Raw genomic sequence first — 21,812 nt, 5'->3', positions numbered from 1 at the left:
TCGGCTTTACCTTCTGTTAGACAACAGTTCAGAATTTTCTACGGAACTAGACACTAACAATCACTCTGCAAGTACTGACAGGGATGATATCGATGACACATTTGATACTAATGAGTTAATTCAGAATAAAATCCAAACAATTGAGAATTGTAATGACACTGATAGGCAGGACCTTTTTGAGATTTTACAAGCACATTCCACAGTTTTTACTCACAAAACAGGAACAATCAAGGGATTTCAATACCAATTTCGTGTTCGTGAGCATACTAAATTTTGTGTTAGACCATACGTAATTCCAGCACATTATAGGGACCATGTTAGAACAGAAATACAATCTATGCTTGACGAGGGCATTATTGAGCCTGCAGTAAGCTCATACAACAATCCATTACATGTTGTTGAAAAAAAAAAATGGATCGATCAGGCTTGTCTTAGATTCGAGACAAATCAATACTATCATTATTCCTGAAACAGACAGGCCGCAAACGTTGGAAGAACTTCTTCAGAATTTTAATGGTGTAAAAGTGTTGTCTTCCATTGATCTCAGATCCAGTTTTTATCAGATCGAACTTCATCCAGAATGTAGAAAATACACAGCTTTCCTTTGTTTCGGCGTTTGTTATCAGTTTCGGAAACTTCCTTTTGGTTTGAACATTTCTTCGGCAGCATTCATTTGCGGGCTAAATTCCATATTACCTGAGTTCATAAAACGTCACATCACCTTATATGTGGACGATATTCTAATAGCAGAAGCTTCATGGGAACAACATAACTGCATCCTCAACAGTTTGTTACGTATTTTTGCAGAATCTGGAATTACAGTTAACTTGGAAAAGTCTGAATTCGGTAGGTCAAAGGTGAGGTTTTTGGGACATATTATTTCTTCTGAAGGCATTCAGCCGGATCCTGAAAAGTTAGAAGCAATCAGAGCCATTCCAGTTCCATCCACAAAAAAACAAGTCCGCAGTTTTCTAGGTCTCGTAAATTTTTACCGTCGTTTTCTGAATATGCAAATTCTTGTTACACCAAAACTTTGTTCTCTCACTGGAAAAAAATACTATTTGGAACTGGGACGAAAATCACAGTTGGAATTCAATTCTTTGAAAGAAGCGTTATTTAACGCGCCAATACTAGCTCATCCAGATCTGTCACAAGATTTCTGCCTTAGCACGGATTCTTCTAAAGTCGGTCTTGGTGCCCATTTATTTCAAGAAGCCATAGAAAATGACACTACCGTTCAGAAAACCATTGCTTTTGCTAGCCGAGTGCTAATAAAATCCGAAAAAAATTATTCCGTTACTGAATTAGAAGCTTTAGCTATCGTTTGGGCATTTAACAAATTCCGTTTCTTTCTTTCTGGTAAGCACGTAAAAGTATACAGTGATCATTGTGCATTACAATTTCTTATGTCTTCAAAATTAAATCATGACAGGTTAAAACGTTGGGCATTGTTTCTGCAAGAATTCCGCTTCACAATAGTCTACATTTCCGGCAAGGCGAACATTGTTGCGGACGCACTGTCACGCGCACCGGCTGGGCTTGAGAAAAGTAACACAGAAGGCAACCTCGAGAAAACTTTCAGTATTCTTTACATTCAGAAAGTCGCCTTTGAAAACTTCATCACCACATCTTTAAAGGACATTGCTCATGAACAAGATAAAGATCCGATTTGGAAAGACATCAAAAGTAAATGGCATGAAAAGACACACACACAGATTCGGCATTATTATTTGGTGAGAAACAATATACTGTTCAAACGCTGCACTGTTGATGACAAGCTATGGGTTCTTTGCATTCCAGATGATTTTGTTAATAAGCTCATTTGGTACATTCATTTCAGCTACGCACATTTTGGTCCACGAAAATGTTATCATATTCTTCAGACGACTTGTTATTTTAACAATATGGAAAAGAGAATTCGAAGAGTCTTGTCTATTTGTAAACTTTGTCAAAAGGCGAAACCATCTACTATCTCCCATCGTGCTCCGCTGTTTCCTATCATTCCTTCTAAATTAAAAGAATTTGCTGCTGTTGATCTCTTGGGACCATTTATCAGAACATCTAATGGATTTTCGTACGTTCTAGTCGCTGTTGAACTTACTTCAAAATTTGTTTCTTTCACTCCGTTACGTAAAGCCACTGGTCGGTCTGTATCCAACGCCTTTGTTAAAAATTTCTTATGTGAATTTGGACACGTTAGTAAAGTCATTTCAGATAACGGACCGCAATTCAGATCTGCTGTTTGGTCACGCATGCTTCGGAATCATAAAATCAAACCTGTTTTTATTTCATTGTACTCACCACATTGTAACCCCTCCGAATGGATTATGAAAGAAATCAATAAGCTTTGCAGACTTTATTGTCACAGAAAGCATCAGCATTGGGACAGATATTTACACTTATTTCAAAACGTGCTGAATGTAATGCCACATGACTCCACTGCTTTACCACCTACTCTTGTACTGAAGAATGAAGAACCACCGAACAGAATCAGAGAGCTTGTACTTTTCCCGAATACACGTAAACTTCGACACAAAGACATAATTGACTTGGCTCTTAAAAATATAAAATCTGCAGCAGACAAAAGGAGTAAACTACACGGTAAAGCAAATGCAAAGAAATTATATATTGGTCAGAAAGTTCTCATTAAAGCTCATTCATTGTCACATAAGAAGATACACTTGAGTCACAAATTCTTTCTAGTTTACAATGAACCTTACAGAATCCGACGTATACCACATGATAATTGCGTTGAAGTTGAAACTCTGCGTACGAGGAAGAGTAAAGGTTTACACCACATTTCACATGTAAAACTGTTTATTGAAAGATAATCTGCTTTTTAACTTTGTCTTTGCCATAAAACTCTTCACTTCACATTTCTAGTATGCATTGTCAGACTTAGAAACTGTTACCATGCAACAATGTTTGAAGTTAAATATCCAATCAAGAACCAAGAGAACTTATTTAAACAGAAATTAGGAATGCATTGTTATAGTGAACAGACGTCACAGTGTTATTGTGTGTGTACATTCTTGCTTGTTAGTTGCACGATTATGTAACGACTATAAGGCTTACATACTTAGAACATTTACCAGTACTGCTAATGAGATTTTAATGCAACATTTTGGTTTATTTAAAAAGACATTCTGGATTTAAAGTACTTTCTGTGAGATACCAGATGACACAGTGGTTAGTTTATGTGACAGCTACACGATTTTATCACGACGCTACTAATGAGTGACAATATACAATGTTGCTTTTGCAGTGTTTCTGTTTTATTTCTGCACAGTTTTTCTGTATTATTCTGGAAAGTAAAACATGTTTTAGTAGTAACTTTTGTGGTATAGCTACAATGAGACAGCCTTTTTCGTAGCACAACAATACGTTACATTATAGTACTTTCTTGATCATGGTAAGGTACGTAATAACTACGGTATCCATACGCAAAGCATTTACTTTCGTTTATGATGAGGTAAATATATTGACTTCAGCAGAACTTTGCTTACAGAGGACGATAACTACGACACTTCCACAGAATTATCTTACAGCAAGACGCACATTTAGCGCTACAGGACACGCATTTGAGAGATTTTGTACTTAAGCCATTTATTTTTCAAGATTTCTGAATTACAAAGAAAGTTTTCCATGATACATTTCATTCCATTGCTGTAATCTGTAACACCTGAGGGTATAATTACATTAATCCTCAGGGGGGTACACGTTTACTTTGTGTACCATGTGTTTGGCAAGCACAAGGAGCCCTAGCTAATATGGTATTTGCTTTTACAACTTTACACATCAGTACCATATTTCTCTAACACAGAATTACACAGCTATCTGATCATTTAACAGAGAAAGAAACTTTTTTTACTACATCAGTGACAGATGTTTACGTAATTACACAGTTGCATAACTTCACACTTATGAAATTGTATTTTGTCTGTACTTTGTGAAATGCTCATATTTTTCCGGAACCATTGTGATACCATGAGAGCTTTGAATGATGTATTTGGTAAGGGAGCATGATTTTTAAAGTAAGTTTGAGGTAAATGACACTACTGACATGAGCAGAGAATTTTTTTTTAGGTTTTGACATTGTTGCAGAAAGCTATGACGTTTTTGAGATTTGACTGAGGTGTTATGATGTTATTTTTATGATGACGATGTGTATTATGCTGTTGAGGTATGTTTATGATCAATAAGCTGATGCTATATAAGGAATGTGATTACGTGTTTATATGTATATGAATAATGAATAGAAGTTAGGGACTCTGGTTTGTGAAAAAGGATGTTGGAAACCGAGAATCGTCCTTTAAGAGTTATGAAATGTATGTAAATGCGTGAGTGTATTACAATGCCGACGAAAATTTCTTGGACACTGTTATATCAATAGGATTTTGTTTCTACACATTTGTAACGCAAATTCTCAACCTGTGATTTTTTTATATGAGACTGCCACTGTAGCACAAACTGCTGTCTTAAATATTTCAGTAAGAAAGGTAAGCGACCTTGACGTAATGTGTTTTGCACGCCCAGCTGAGAGGTAGTCGTCTGACAAGAAAAACCATTAGGTGCAAAAAAAAAAAAAAAAAGAGGCCATTATCCTCACTATTGACATTTCTTTGTCGAAAGCATCGCAAATACGACACGCTCAAAGTTGAAAACATATGATAACACTGTGGCGCTCTTAATTTATTATATTTACTGAAATGTCTAATGAAATGACGAGAAATATTTTATGTCTATACACCTGATTATGATACTGTCTTTCTAGTTGAGAGTTTTTCTGTACTACCTTATGAAATGCCATATGGCTAATGAATGATGTTTCATGCCTTCCTTTGTACATATTTGCTCATTTTCTTTAATATCTAATTTCTAGCTGCACTGCTGCATTGGTTATTATAAAATTTTATAGATGTACTAATATAAATATTTTCTGTCTACAGATCGAGTAAATAATAATTTTTTTCAAAAAAATGAGGGAGCACAAAAAGACATTTACCTTCACAGGAACTGCATTCATAATTTTCTTTTCAAGTACTTGGTAATTTATTTTGTAGAATAAGTTGTGGTGCACCACTTTAATTACATAGACATTAAGATGTGATTATACATTTCCCTTATCTGCATTGTTGTCTTTACTGTAATATTTTTCTGCTTGAGCGTTGTCATGTTTAGATATAATTTATTGCTTTTGCTTCTGCTGTTTGTCAGGCATAGTGCTACTAAATTTCACTTTACATTACTCTGTTAAGCCAGTTTTACTAGTGATTTATTTTTCTTGTTTGCTGCTCATTGCGTAATATTAGTTGTAATATTGCTGCTTGCTTGGCCAATTTGAATATTTTGTCATTGCTGTTTGTGTTAATTGTTTTGTACTGCTGCATTGCCTCGTCCCTTAGTTTAGCATCTGAGCTCAGTAGATTTAAGTTAGCTTAAGAGGGGGTAGACTATATAAGAGAATGAGTTGTGATGAATTGGAAGAAATGCATTGAGAAGCTATAAGAATATGGTTTGGCCAAAAAAAAAGTATTTTGAAAGAGGAGATGAACAAAAAAGTAGGGTTTAGAGACAACAAGTTTAGGTAGGATTTTCTTGGAAATAAATGATGTAAGATAATGGAAAATAAATAAGGAGGTAAGAAATATGTGAACATATAAATACAGAAAGCATGCTTGGATAGGATGTTTTGGTGAAAAGAAATGTTGAAATAAGACGAAAGATATGGAATGAAGTTTTGGGTTGGACTGCCGTACCAAATGTTACACTGAAAACGAACCCTGTCCTTTCCATTGTGTTATCCCCCTACGTGTTTGTGTACTCTTGTATATTTCTGTTTTTCCCGTCTTTATGTGTTTAGCTAATAAGAGTTATGTTGTAGAATTTTTCTAATAATATGTTATTTTCTTTGTAAAGATGTTTAGACATTATTTATTCTGTTTTGTTTTAATGCTCATGTGTGAAGTTGATGTTTCGATAGTTATTCAGACCTTTTATGTATATACTTATATCATAATTCCTGTAACACTGATGTATATGTTATTTCGATTCTTTTGTAAAGTTTGTTACTACAAATGTTATCTGTATTGTTATGTTCTTTACTGATGTATTTTGTACCTTTGTTATTCTATTCTTATGTTATAAAATTGTAATTGACACCAGTTCATCGAATTAAGTAACTTCTAAGTTACATTTCACTGCACACGTTTCTGTTGGTCATAGTATATGGACAATATATGAGCAGTTGGGACTGTTAGTGTTTGGACATGTGTTAATAATTCAGCAAGGGACTGGTCAACTGCATTGCTGGTTCTAAGGACAATTCCAAAAACTTTGTGAGTGCACAAGTGGTGGTTATGGACTTGCTATATTGTCCACAAGACTCTTCGATGGTGATTGTGCACCTGCACAATCGCAGCAGATGGCTGCTGGCCATTTCTACAAGGACTACAGTGGGTCTACACCTTTGCTGACTCACCAGTACCATTATTTCTACAAGGACTGCAGTGGGTCTGCACCTCTGGTGGCCCACCAATACCGTAATCTCTACCAGGACTACTGTGGGTCTGCTCTGTGATGACCTACCTACCAATATTCTTCAAAACTTCGACTGACTCTGCAGTGGGTTTGCTCTGTTGTGGCCCATTACCTGTCTGCATGTCAAGAGTCAGCACTGTCTTTTCGTTGGAAGGACAACACTACTTCTTCAAGACTGCATGGAAATCCACTACTTCCGTGTGCATTTTCTTCTACTGCTCAGACTTTGAGAAAAACACTGCTATTTTACTGTGATGAACGATCAGGACTGTCTTTATGGACTGTGAGAAAATTTTAGCTTTTGACCAACATTGTATCAATAAGTGTGTGCCTTTGATTTCTTTGTTATTGTAATTATGAAAAATTTTATCAAATCATTGTTGGCCACTGCCCAAAACAATTTGTAAAATTTTTTGTGGGTAGCATGGGGGCTATGTAAGTAGGCTGTTTATGTTTTCTTATTGGCAATGTTACATAGCGCTCTGTATGAAAATCACTGGCTGTGCTGTGTGCAGTCTGTGGCTGGTTGGCATTGTTGCAATACTCGCCATTGTAGTGTTGGGCAGCTGGATGTTAACAGCACATAGCGTTGCGCAGTTGGAGGTGAGTCGCCAGCAGCAGTGGATGTGGGGAGAGAGATGGCGGAGTTTTGAAATTTGTAAGACTGTATGTCATCAACTGCTATGTATATTATGAGTTTTCAACACTATTAAGGTAAATACATTGTTTGTTCTCTATTAAAATCTTTCATTTTCTAACTATGCCTATCAGTAGTTAGTGCCTTCCGTAGTTTGAATCTTTTATTTAGCTGGCAGTAGTAGCGCTCGCTGTATTGCAGTAGTTCCAGTAACGAAGATTTTTATGAGGTAAGTGATTTGTGAAAGGTATAGGTTAATGTTAGTCAGGGCCATTCTTTTGTAGGGATTTTTGAAAGTCAGATTGCGTTGCGCTAAAAATATTGTTTGTCTGTTTAAGGACAGTCGTGTATAATTGTTCCAAGGGGACGTTTCACTTTCTTCTGTATATTATTCTTGTCAGTAACTGGAAGCTGATTGTGCGGTAATTCTTCCACTTGTCAGCTCTTGCCTCTATAGCCGTCCATAATTACGAAGGTGCTGCCAGTGCAGGATTTTGTGCACGAACTAACCTCTCGATTATGTCCCATAAATGTTGGATGGGATTCATTTAGGGCGATCTGGGTGGGCAGAATGTTCTTCAAACCAATCGCAAACAATTGTGTCCCGATGACACGGCGCATTGTCATCCACAAATTCTGCACCGTTGCCTGAGAAGATGTAGTCCATGAATGGCTTCAAATGGTCTCTAAGTAGCCGAACATAAACATTTCCAGTCAATGATCGTTCAGTTGGGCCAGAGGACCCAGTCCATTTGCAACGTTTCTTTCGCGTTCTCGTCAATACAGTACCAGAATGGTTAAGTTCTACCACTGTAAAGACGGAAGATCCGCGATTCGGAATGTCAGAACTGTGCAGTAAGTAACGGCAGGAACACCACCACAAAACCACACAGCACTAACACTCGAAACCATCGAATCTCCCAGAGAGATTTTAACCGTGTTCAACCTAATGGTAAAGTATCGAACAATTTTTCTCCGAATCATACAGTTCGAAGGAAGAGCAGTGAGAATAATTACATTTGGAAACCTTTTATCAGACAAAGCCTGTTATAACAATAAACTGTTTCGCTTAATAAAACGGCCGCCAGCCCAATTCGGGCACAGTGTCTACTCAAAAAGATGAAGTCAATTTTCGACCCTGAATAAATAACTACTTTCACTTACTACGGTCACTTGGCAGTAAATACTATTAATCCCACTTTCTGTTACTTATGGAATTTATCACTATAATTCAGCAATTATTTAAAGAAGACACACATATGTTTCAACAAGGATACAAAAAATATTAAACTTATAGCTATCATTCATATGACCAAAACTATTATTTAACACGAGTAAATTTCATTTCTTTAGGACTGTTATTTGTTAACGTTTTACTAACACCAATATTTGTCTGGCTTTCTTTGACATGGAGAAGCAACACGAACAATTGCTGTTAAGATAGTTGCAGTTGAACAATTATGTTACTTTACTTTCAGAAATGCTATTGAAAACTTATCCTCATCGTCACGCAAAGCGGTGGCCCTTAAACTGATACGTGCAAACTTTAGTATTTAATAATGATTTTCAGAATTTACTACCGAAACAGTACTCTTGACAGTAATTTACTATTATTCGATCTTCAATAAACATCAGGATACTCGGAATAAATTCGTTTAGGTAAGGACCCTACTGAGGTAAATGACATAGGAAAATCACGGTTAAACACAAAGGTACATTTAACACTTATATTCCACTGATTGAAGATGGATACTGTGATACACTTCTAAATAAAGTACTTCGCCTGTTATTGATGTCGGAGGTGGCGTGAGGCGGTGCTGCGTAGTGACATTGCGCAGGTATGGCTCTTGATATACATAGCTCTATCTTCCTCTTGGTGGCGACGATAAAATTACAAATGTCAGAGATATTAATTTATTGCCGTACATCTACATCTACATCCATACTCCGCAAGCCACCTGACGGTGTGTGGCGGAGGGTACCCTGAGCACCTCTACCGGTTCTCCCTTCTATTCCAGTCTCGTATTGTTCGTGGAAAGAAGGATTGTCGGTATGCTTCTGTGTGGGCTCTAATCTCTCTGATTTTATCCTCATGGTCTCTTCGCGAGATATACGTAGGAGGGAGCAATATACTGCTTGACTCCTCGGTGAAGGTATGTTCTCGAAACTTTAACAAAAGCCCGTACCGAGCTACTGAACGTCTCTCTTGCAGAGTCTTCCACTGGAGTTTATCTATCATTTCTGTAACGCTTTCGCGATTACTAAATGATCCTGTAATGAAGCGCGCTGCTCTCCGTTGGATCTTCTCTATCTCTTCCATCAACCCTATCTGATACGGATCCCACACTGCTGAGCAGTATTCAAACAGTGGGTGAACAAGCGTACTATAACCTACTTCCTCTGTTTTCGGATTCCATTTCCTTAGGATTCTTCCAATGAATCTCAGTCTGGCATCTGCTTTACCGATGATCAACTTTATATGATCATTCCATTTTAAATCACTCCCAATGCGTACTCCCAGATAATTTATGGAATTAACTGCTTCCAGTTGCTGACTTGATATATTGTAACTAAATGATAAAGGATCTTTCTTTCTATGTATTCGCAGCACATTACACTTGTCTACATTGAGATTCAATTGCCATTCCCTGCACTATGCGTCAATTCGCTGCAGATCCTCCTGCATTTCAGTACAATTTTCCATTGTTACAACCTCCCAATATACCACAGCATCATCCGCAAAAAGTCTCGGTGAACTTCCGATGTCATCCACAAGGTCATTTATGTATATTGCGAACAGCAACGGTCCTACGACACTCCCCTGCGGCACACCTGAAATCACTCTTACTTCGGAAGACTTCTCTCCATTGAGAATGACATGCTGCATTCCGTTATCTACGAACTCTTCCATCCAATCATACAATTGGTCTGATAGTCCATATGCTCTTACTTTGTTCATTAAACGACTGTGGGGAACTGTATCGAACGCCTTGCGGAAGTATTCTGGAAATGATCACGAAGACGCGACATCTGTAGAAGAGAGAAAGGAAACGAACACAGTTAACTACAAAGTTCTAGACATCGCCTGCTGCAGCTGCTACAAGGAAAGAAAGAACACTGCTTATTTGGAAGTGTAGTGATTAATTAAATCACATGCTCTGGGCCCACGGCTTGAAACGTATCATCAGTGTTGTCAGGTATCTCTGCCACCTGTTTAGGAAACTCATCCTCTAAAGGGACCAGGTCACGCTGCCTTTGCAGCTCTTCGTCTAGGGCCATTTCCCTGACACATTCAGGTATCTCATCCCTGTCAGAATCGATACGGTGCATCCAATTTATCTTGTTTACAACAACAAAAAGATACACACTGAAGTGCCAAAGAAATGCGCACAGGCATGCTTGTTCAAATTCAGAGATATGTAAACAGGCAGAATACGGCGCTACGGTCGGTAACATTTTATAGAAGACAGCAAATGTCTCGTTCACTTTATTAGTTTGGTTACTGCTTGTACATTGGCACGTTATCAAGATCTGAGTGAATTTGAACGAGGTGTTATAGTCGGCGAACGAGCGAGGTAGCAATCAAGTGGGGAATTTCGCGTACGACCATTCCACGACTGCAGCGTGAGTATCGGGAACCCGGTAAAACATCAAATCTCCGACATCGCTGCGGCCGGAAGAAGATCCTGCAAGTATGGCAACAACTACGACTGAAGGGAATCTTTAAACGTGACAGAAGTGCAACCCGTCCGCAGATTGCTGCAGATTTCAATGCTGGGCCATCAACAAGGGTCGGCTTGCGAAACATTTAAAGAAAGATCATCGATATGGGCTTTCGGAGCCGACGGCCCACTCGTGTACCTTTGAAGCCCGCACGACACAAAGCTTTATGCCTCGCCTGTGCCCGTCAGCACCGACATTGGACTGTTGATGACTGAAAACATGTTGCATGGTCGGACGAGTCTCGTTTCAAATTGTATCGAGTGGATGGACGTGTACGGGTATGGAGACAATCTCATGAATCCATGGACCCTGCACGTCAGCAGGTGACTGTTCAAGCTGGTGGAGGATCTGTAACGGTGTGGGGCGTGTGCAGTTTGAGTCATATGGGAGCCCTGATACGTCTAAATACGACTCTGACAGGTAACACTTACGTAAGCATCCTGTGTCATCACCTAACTCCATTCATGTCTATTGTGCATTCCGACGGACTTGGGCAATTTCACGAGAACAATGCGACACCCTACACTTCCAGAATTGTTACAGAGTGTCTTCAGGAACGATTTGCTGAGTTTAAACACTTCCGCTGGCCACCAAACTTCCTTGACATGAACATTATTGAGCATAGCTGGAATGCCTTGAAGCGTGCTGTTTAGAAGAGATCTCCACCCCCTCGTACTCTTACCGATTTTTGGACACCCCTGCAGGATTCATGGTTTCAATTCGCTCCAGCACTACTTCAGATGTGAGTCGAGTCCATGCCACATCGTGTTGTGGCACTTCTGCGTGCTTTGGGAGGCTCTACAAGTTATTTGGGAGGTGTATCAGTTTCTTTGGCCTTTCTTTGTATATGCAGATTTCTCAGAGAAGAACAAAAAGCTTCTATACTACAGACACGAACGAACAAACAAACAAACAAAAAATTTGATTTCTTTTTCTTTTTTTTCACTTACAGGAAGCTCTGCTGTCTCACTGGCTTCTGCAGTTGGTGAATAGTCTCCAGCTGCCTGTCTAGGAAGTCCAACCTATCCAGAATTGTTGCTGTAACAAGACAAAACATAATTTTTTTATTATGTAGCTACAACTACAGAGATTTTTTTTCTTTTTCTGTACTTACGCGACCGTTGGCGCGGTGAAATCACAGCTGGAGGCTGTTCCTCAGCTTGTGGCTGGTGTATGTTTTCAGCCTTCAGCATTGCCTCTGTCTCAAGCTGCATTTTCACCACGTGAGCTATAACACGAACAAGTATGAAATAAGAAATGAACCGATGATACAAAAATAAATTACACTACTACTACCATGAAACTTTTTATAACACTTACGTGGCAGCTCTACTTGCAGGCTTTCCACAGGAAGCTGGACCTCGACAGGGAGAGTTCGCTGCGGCCCGCCTCCCCCTCCTACTGCCGTCTGCCCTCACAATCCGAGGATAGGCACTTGGTGCAGGGAGTGGCAACTGACCCTTAACATAGACAAATGTAATGTATTGCGAATACATAGAAAGAAGGATCCTTTATTGTATGATTATATGATAGCGGAACAAACACCGGTAGCAATTACTTCTGTAAAATATCTGGGAGTATGCGTGCGGAACGATTTGAAGTGGAATGATCATATAAAATTAATTGTTGGTAAGGCGGGTACCAGGTTAAGATTCATTGGGAGAGTGCTTAGAAAATGTAGTCCATCAACAAAGGAGGTGGCTTACAAAACACTCGTTCGACCTATACTTGAGTATTGCTCATCAGTGTGGGATCCGTACCAGATCGGTTTGACGGAGGAGATAGAGAAGATCCAAAGAAGAGCGGCGCGTTTCGTCACAGGGTTATTTGGTAACTGTGATAGCGTTACGGAGATGTTTAATAAACTCAAGTGACAGACTCTGCAAGAGAGGCGCTCTGCATCGCGGTGTAGCTTGCTCGCCAGGTTTCGAGAGGGTGCGTTTCTGGATGAGGTATCGAATATATTGCTTCCCCCTACTTATACCTCCCGAGGAGATCACGAATGTAAAATTAGAGAGATTCGAGCGCGCACGGAGGCTTTCAGACAGTCGTTCTTCCCGCGAACCATACGCGACTGGAACAGGAAAGGGAGGTAATGACAGTGGCACGTAAAGTGCCCTCCGCCACACACCGTTGGGTGGCTTGCGGAGTATAAATGTAGATGTAGATGTAGATAAAATCCTAAAATTGCGCTGTAAAAGGAAAAGAAACTGAATTACTGACGAGAATTTAACACGCAAATTTTTTTCCAATTTAATTACCTCATGGCAGCTCATAATCTTCTTCTTCTACAATTCTACGTCGCTTGCCTCCAACACTGATGGTGCTTGACGTCTCCGAATGCTTCATTTTCAACAACGGACGGACGCACGCACAACTAAAAGAACAATCACACTGACGCTGGCAGAATGAGACCGGGAACGGAGGGGGTAGAGCTTACATAGACACACTTATTTAGCGGGAACCGATCAAGAAGGTCGGTCGGTTGATGGAAAGGGCTGAACAGTATTTTCAGGAGCCAATAGGAGTGCAGCATTCCACACCGCCTGCCAATGATTGCTGGTCTGAGCACGCAGGACGGTTTGGTGCTTGTCTGCCAGCCATGGATTTTGGATGTCGGGTTCTGGAAACACCAACTTGTTCCCCGAGCAGCTATTAGCGGCGGAGTACCCGCCATTCCGGTCGCCGATTCACGCTGTGGCGAGCTGTGGCTGCTGACGGACGCGCCACTTTAGCGGGTCCCGGGTTACGACCGTATCTTGTGTAGCACATTACCGTGACAGTGTATTAAACAATATTTTTTTACGTGATGTAGAATCATTTTCAGAGTTTTGACGTGGTGTATTTGTGCTAATTTATTTTAGCTTCAATTTGCAAATACTTTTCTCGTGCGATGTATTTTCGAGTGTATTGGCATTCATTTTTCTAAATAATGTATTTCTGTCCCACGGGCACCTGGGAAGACAGTGCAGTGTTCTGTGTGAGGCTGCATTTGAAGCAAATTGTTTAAAGCAACATTTGCAAATTTATTGAGGTGTTAAACACTATATTTAATTGGTTTATGCCCACAAGTATTCCAGAGCAGTGTCAATCTGTAGTTTTAATTAATATTTCTTACAGTCCAAGTGTATATTCAATCTGTGAAATGCATTCTGGCAGGTTGTTTAACGATTTATTTATGACACATCTTGAAGCAAACCACTGTGCAGCGATCTTTTTGAAAGTGTATTTAGAGACATATTGAATTGGATTTAGTAACTCCTGAAGCAGCTTGTACTCAGAGACAAGAAAAGGATGTGATATTTCCCACAAAAGCGAGCGAAGTATTCGGGCTTTCAAATTATATGAAATGTTGGTGATGATGTTGAGGCCGTCAAATACGTACCCTCCGACTCAGAGTTGCAATATTGAAAGTTTTGGCTGGCTTCGTTGTCTAGGGACTGGGATATGTAGTTGCCGCATTACAGGCCAAATACTGCAGAGTCTACAGAATACAATACGAATATACACATGAATCGAATGGTCAAAGGTTCCTATCACTCGGCAATTGCGAATTATGAATGTAACATATAAATTTATAAACGAAAGATTGCAATTAAATAAAATGTGCAGTTACTATCTTAACGACTTTAAATGATGAGTACGATAGTAGAAGTACTTTTGAGAATGCGGTATCTTTCCGCAAAACACTTATTGGTGTCGATGGTCCAGCAATTGAATAAAATATAAGTTGAATAACAGCGAAACAATAGATTCCTACTTCATGTAATTAGTTATGAACAACAACATAGCTCGTGAGATATTCACTTCTGAACGCATACTACGTCTTCACAGCAGAAGCCACAGAAATTACTCAAAAGCACAGGTCGGCACTCCGAAATATTTCTATCCTCTACGACCACGCACAAACTGCTCCACTGTCCTAGTCTTTCCGCCGACTCCGCTTCCGTCGCGCCATCATGTCCAGCACTTCCCGCGTCCTGTGTCGTATGGTCCCCCACGCCACACTACCCCGAACTGCCTGTGTCCTCTCTGCCGAACTCACTTCCATCCAGTCTCCCCAATCACGAGCGCAGTGATTGGCTAGAGCACTCGCGTCGTGTCTTCAATCCAATGCACCCACACAAACATAATGAAACACATTCGAAGTACTGGATTTACATTTAAATAACTTGAAATTAAATAAATATTCCTACGGCTGGACCATAAACATGCTCTAACACACATTATTAGATACATAAACAAATTTAATAAACGTATATCAAAGGAATAGCAACAAAAGGCGGGCCAGTAGACTAATGTCTCTGTGCTTTCTAAAACACTATAAATATTTAACCAATTTCTTCATGAATAGTACATATCGGATATTAAAAAAACATACATGAATAAATATATTTATAAACATGCTGCTACCGTTTTTTCGTGTAACTGTGGAGTACTTATGGCCTGACGCGGTCGATAGTAATTGGGCCACTTTGACCTCCAATAACTCATGTACCAATCAAGTTACGTGCCTGTAATTTATACCAATTTAGGTTTACACTAATAGCTTTCTGAAGACACGTCGATCGACAAAATGGGATGAAGCGTTTACATTTTGAAAATCCGTTGCTGGGTGTTACTTGTATAATTTATCGTCAGATATTAAACTTTAAACTAATAAAGACATTGGAAATCTGATTACACCATCAGAATCGTCGTGCAAATAATGGTAATGTACATCTTTCCTTTTGAGGTATCGTGATTCATCTGGCTACTATTAATTTCTATACGGACTGTGAAATGTCTGCCATTATGGTTTCACAAAGTCCGTCATCTTTGGCATTCCCGGCATACACATCTCCTTCATCAACACAAAGCACCGTCCTCTTCACAATGTAATTCCCAGCCACGCGGCTGGACCATGCGCTGGGGCTACCCCTCTCGTCCGGCTAACGTTCTCCACCACGTGTTTGCTGCTGGGCCCTTGCTGGCCAAGCGGCCCATGCGGCCGCCCCAACTCTGAACAAATCCTTCTTCAGCACAGACATCTCATCCATCGAACACACAGTACACAGTAAACAATTATATCTGTCCTCTCAGGAAGCTCAGCACAGACTGAGCGAATTTCCCACCATTTTTCCTCAGACCGCCATCTTGGATTACATCATGGGAGGGCAGAGGAAGGGGAGAGGGAGGTCCAACAGCGCCACCTGCTGGTGCTGTTGTAAACTAAGTCTGTTGGACTATAGAACTGAAGGTGAACACACTAGATGGAGCTACTGCCTAGTGCTCAATCAATGACAACTTAAATTTTTTAAATAAAGAATATACTGCACTGTATGCAAAATAAAGGCTTACATTCATCCTATCCAGCAGCCCAGCACAAACCTAGTCCTTTTCCCGCCAATTTCCCGACGGGGGAGGGGAGCAGATGGGGAAGCGGGTGAGGAGGAGATGTGGAATTAAGTTAGTGGCAGTAGCCCAATTGACCTATTTTCCAGCCAAAATTTCAACTTCTTGCCATGATGTCAGTGCAATGTTGCCACATCTATGGCCGCCATCTTGGGTCCGCCATCTTGAATAAATTTGGCAACAATGCAGAGTGGAGTGATGCTCTCCTTGTTCCACTACGGACTGCTGCATCACCTGTGAATAAATTCTCAGTTTTTTCAACGTTTTCAACAACATCATTGATATCTACTGTAATCAGTAACTGCCCCTATGACACTATCTTGGGAGATTCCCGAAATTATCATTACAACTGACTATTTGTTCTGCTTACAACGACGTGTTGAGTTCAGTCTGCTCAGCAATACAAGAGGGCTATGCTACTGAATATTACTGAAACATCTCTCATAAAGCCAACGTAATACTGCTCACATGTAAAGGCTCTTAAGTGGCACTAAGTTGTGTCCCGACAGCTACAACTGAGAAAGCAACTAAAATTAAGAATAGCAGAGAAAAACAGATACGCTGAACAACGTTCTCAAACTTTCCTTTACAATGGAAAATCCAGAAGTATTGCCCAATATTTATCATGGTGCCGTCAGATCTTCGCATTCTGGTTGTATTGTTACATGCTTCTCTTTATGATTAGCATCGAATGTAGCTCCTCCTGTGGAGGCTTCACGATCATCGAGTGAGTCTTCTGTTTCTTTACAACTCCCATCAACGGTCTGCGCATCTGGACTGTATTAGAACTTGATACGGACGTGGACAAAGTCTCTGCATTTTCATCTACATGATGAAGGCTGATAAACATCGTGTTTATATGACACATCTGAGAATTGACAAAGGGTGAGATACGACCCAAAGTCGTACTTCAGTAACTTTTCCGATAGTCCTACATTCTGCACAGGCACAAAAATCCATACAAAGTTTCCCAGGCTGTATCTCACTGACCTGTGCTTGGTGTTATGGAGCTCTCGGTCTTACTCCTGGGCGTCCAGTGTCCGTATGCGAGCCAGCTGTTTTGCTGCTTTGGACTTGATGACCAAGTGTTTCACGTAGTCATCCTGACTATAATCCAGTTGAAAGTGGAACGGCGTATCTATTGTCGTTCTGGTTTCGAGACAGTGGAGCAGAAAGACCGGCATGAAGCTAATAGTGCCTTACTTCGCTATGTTGTATGCGAATGTCATGACGGGCAATGTTGTACTCCAGTCGACGTATTCGACAAAAATGTACATCGAGAGCGTATCTGCGACTCTGTTCATGAATCAAAAGAGGAGGAGGTATACTTCAAATGGCTGCGAGACACAGCAAAATTTCAGTTAGATTACATCACGATCAGGCAGATATCTTACAGGGTGTTTCAAAAATGACCGGTATATTTGAAATGGCAATAAAAACTAAACGAGCAGCGATAGAAATACACCGTTTGTTGCAATATGCTTGGGACAACAGTACATTTTCAGGCAGACAAACTTTCGAAATTACAGTAGTTACAATTTTCAACAACAGATGGCGCTGCGGTCTGGGAAACTCTATAGTACGATATTTTCCACATATCCACCATGCGTAGCAATAATATGGCGTAGTCTCTGAATGAAATTACCTGAAACCTTTGACAACGTGTCTGGCGGAATGGCTTCACATGCAGATGAGATGTACAGCTTCAGCTGTTCAATTGTTTCTGGATTCTGGCGGTACACATGGTCTTTCAAGTGTCCCCACAGAAAGAAGTCACAGGGGTTCATGTCTGGCGAATAGTGAGGCCAATCCACGCCGCCTCCTGTATGTTTCGGATACCCCAAAGCAATCACACGATCATCGAAATATTCATTCAGGAAATTAAAGACGTCGGCCGTGCGATGTGGCCGGGCACCATCTTGCCTAAACCATGAGGTGTTCGCAGTGTCGTCTAAGGCAGTTTGTACCGCCACAAATTCACGAAGAATGTCCAGATAGCGTGATGCAGTAATCGTTTCGGATCTGAAAAATGGGCCAATGATTCCTTTGGAAGAAATGGCGACCCAGACCAGTACTTTTTGAGGATGCAGGGACGATGGGACTGCAACATGGCGCTTTTCGGTTCCCCATATGCGCCAGTTCTGTTTATTGACGAAGCCGTCCAGGTAAAAATAAGCTTCGTCAGTAAACCAAATGCTGCCCACATGCATATCGCCGTCATCAATCCTGTGCACTATATCGTTAGCGAATGTCTCTCGTGCAGCAATGGTAGCGGCGCTGAGGGGTTGCCGCGTTTGAATTTTGTATGGATAGAGGTGTAAACTCTGGCGCATGAGACGATACGTGGACGTTGGCGTCATTTGGACCGCAGCTGCAACACGGCGAACGGAAACCCGAGGCCGCTGTTGGATCACCTGCTGCACTAGCTGCGCGTTGCCCTCTGTGGTTGCCATACGCTACCTTTCCAGCACGTTCATCCGTCACGTTCCCAGTCCGTTGAAATTTTTCAAACAGATCCTTTATTGTATCGCTTTTTGGTCCTTTGGTTACATTAAACCTCCGTTGAAAACTTCGTCTTGTTGCAACAACACCGTGTTCTAGGCGGTGGAATTCCCAACACCAGAAAAATCCTCTGTTCTAAGGAATAAACCATGTTGTCTACAGCACACTTGCACGTTGTGAACAGCACACGCTTACAGCAGAAAGACGACGTACAGAAAGGCGCACCCACAGACTGCGTTGTCTTCTATATCTTTCACATCACTTGCAGCGATATCTGTTGTTGAAAATTGTAACTACTGTAATTTCGAAAGTTTGTCCGCCTGAAAATGTACTGTTGTCCCAAGCATATTGCAACAAACGGTGTATTTCTATCGCTGCTCGTTTAGTTTTTATTGCCGTTTCAAATATACTGGTCATTTTTGAAACACCCTGTAAAATCAGGTATTTGATTGTAAGGCATACCCAGGAACAGATATAGATTCAGATCACAGTTTAGTAATGGTGAATAGCAGACTGAAGTTTAAGAGGAAGAATCAATGCGCAAAGAAGTGGAATACGGAAGTGCAAAGAAATAAAGGGATGCACCTGAACTTCTCTGAGACTACAGATACTGCGATAAGGAATAGTTCAGTAGGCAGTTCAGATGAAGAGGAATGTACATTATAAAGGATAATCACAGAAGTCGGAGAGAAAAACGTAGGCATAAGGAAGATTACTGCGAAGAAACCAAGGCTAACAAAAGAAATAATATCAGCTGATCGACGAAAGTACAAAAATGTTCCGGGAAATTCAGAAGTACAGAAACACAAGTCATCTAGAAATGAAATAAAGATAAAGTACAGGGAAGAATAAATAAAATGGCTCTGAGCACTATGGACTCAACATCTGAGGTCATAAGTCCTCTAGAACTTAGAACTGCTTAAACCTAACTAACCTAAAGACATCACACACATCCATGCCCGAGGCAGGATTCGAACCTGCGACCGTAGCGGTCGCGCGGTTCCAGACTGAAGCGCCTAGAACCGCTCGGCCACACCGGCCGGCTACAGCGAAGCTAAGGCGACATAACTACAAGAAAAATGTGAAGAAATCGAGAAAGATATGATGTCGATGGGGAAGAGACAGGGGATGCAGTATTAGAATCAAAACTTAGAAGAGCTTTGGAAAACTTAAAATCAAATGAGGTAGAAGAGATTGATAACATTCGATCGAATTTCTAAAATCATTGGGGGAAGCGACAACAAAACGACTATTCACGTTGGTGAGTAGAATCTTTGACTCTGACGATATACTATGAGACTTTCGGAAAAACTTCATCCACACAATTCCCAAGATTGCAAGAGCAGACAAGTGCGAGAATTATCGTACAATCAACTTAATAGCTCGTGCATTCAAGTTGCTGACAAGAATAATATACAGAAGAATGGGAAAGAAAATTAAGGATCTTTTAGATGACTAATAGTTGGGCTTTTGGAAAGGTAGAGGCACTAGAGAGGCTGTTCTGATGTTGAGGTTGATAATAAAGCAAGTCTGAGAAAAATGCAAGACACGTTCATAAGCTCTGACGACCTGGAAAAAGCGTTCGACAGTGTAAAATGATGCAATAAGTTCTAAATCCTGAGAAAAATAGGGGTAAGCTGCAGGGAAAGCCGGGTAATATACAATATGCACAAGCACCAAGAGGGAACAAGGAAAGAAATGCTCGGATTAAAAAGGGTGTAAGACAGGAATGTAGTCTTCCCCCCCCCCCCTCCCCGCTATTCAATCAATACGTTGAAGAAGCAATGACGGAAATAAAAGAAAGGTTCAAGAGTGGGATTAAAATTCAAGGTGAAAGGATATCAGTGTTAAGATTCGCTGATGACATTGCTATCCTCAGCCAAGGTGGACAAGAATTACATAATTTGTCGAATGGTCTAATGAGTACAGAATACGGATTGAAAGTAAGTAGAAGAAGTTGGTCAGTACGAAGTAGATGAAGTTAAGGATTTCTGCTACATTGGTAATAAAATAACCAATGACACAAGGAGCAAAGAGGACATAAAAAGCATTCTAGCACTAGCAACAAGGGTATGCCTGGCCAAAAGAAGTCTACTAGTATCAAACGCAGGATTTAATTTGAGGAAGAAATTTCTGAGAAGGTACGTTTGGAGTACAGCATTGTATGGTAGTGAGACATGGACTGTGGAAAACCGTGACACAGGAGAATAGCAGCATTTGAGATGTGGTACTGCAAAAAGACGTTGGAAATTAGATGGACCGATACGATGAGTAATGAGGAGGTTCTCCGTAGAATCTGAGAGGAAAAAAGAAGATATGGAAAATACTGACAAGGAAGGAACAGGATGACAGGACATCTGTTAAAACATCAGGGAATAACTTGCGTGTTACTAGAGGAAGCTGTACAGAGTAAAAACTTGCGGAGGAAGACAGAGATTGGGATACATCCTCCAAGTAATTGAGAACATAGGTTGCTTCTCTGAGATGAAAAAGTTGGCTCAGGACAGGAATTCATGGCTGTTTTCATCCTGTGAGTAACGTCGCAACGTGTAATTGCCTTTGATATTAGTCTCGACTGGAGAACTTTTTCTCAATCAAAGATCATCAGACAGGATGTTATGTGCTTTAAAATGATGTCTTCTAGAGGAAACTTTGCAATTCCTGGAGCTTCGGTGCTTTGGTGACATCATAGCGGACCACGGAACCATTCTATGGTCGAAGCTCTTTCCTTGGCCGCGTTTGCTTCCTAGTATGTAATAAGGAAATGTGGTTCTGCCTTGAGAAAACACAATTGTTCTTGTTTTACTACCCATATATGTTTCGCAGAAGTTCCTCTAATGTAATAATAAGATAATAAATAAAAGCCACTGAAGATAAAAGAAACTTCTCCGAAACATTACCCATCGATTCCTGTTTGTCAACTTTGGGAACGTCACCAAGATGTCAATTCGAATTTGGTGAAATGACGGTACTGCAGTCAGGATTGGTACCAGGTGCCCCTGAGGTAATTGCGGCA

This window comes from Schistocerca serialis, chromosome 2 (assembly GCF_023864345.2).
Source record: "Schistocerca serialis cubense isolate TAMUIC-IGC-003099 chromosome 2, iqSchSeri2.2, whole genome shotgun sequence".
Taxonomy (NCBI): domain Eukaryota; kingdom Metazoa; phylum Arthropoda; class Insecta; order Orthoptera; family Acrididae; genus Schistocerca; species Schistocerca serialis.
This window is presented reverse-complemented; position numbering follows the sequence as displayed.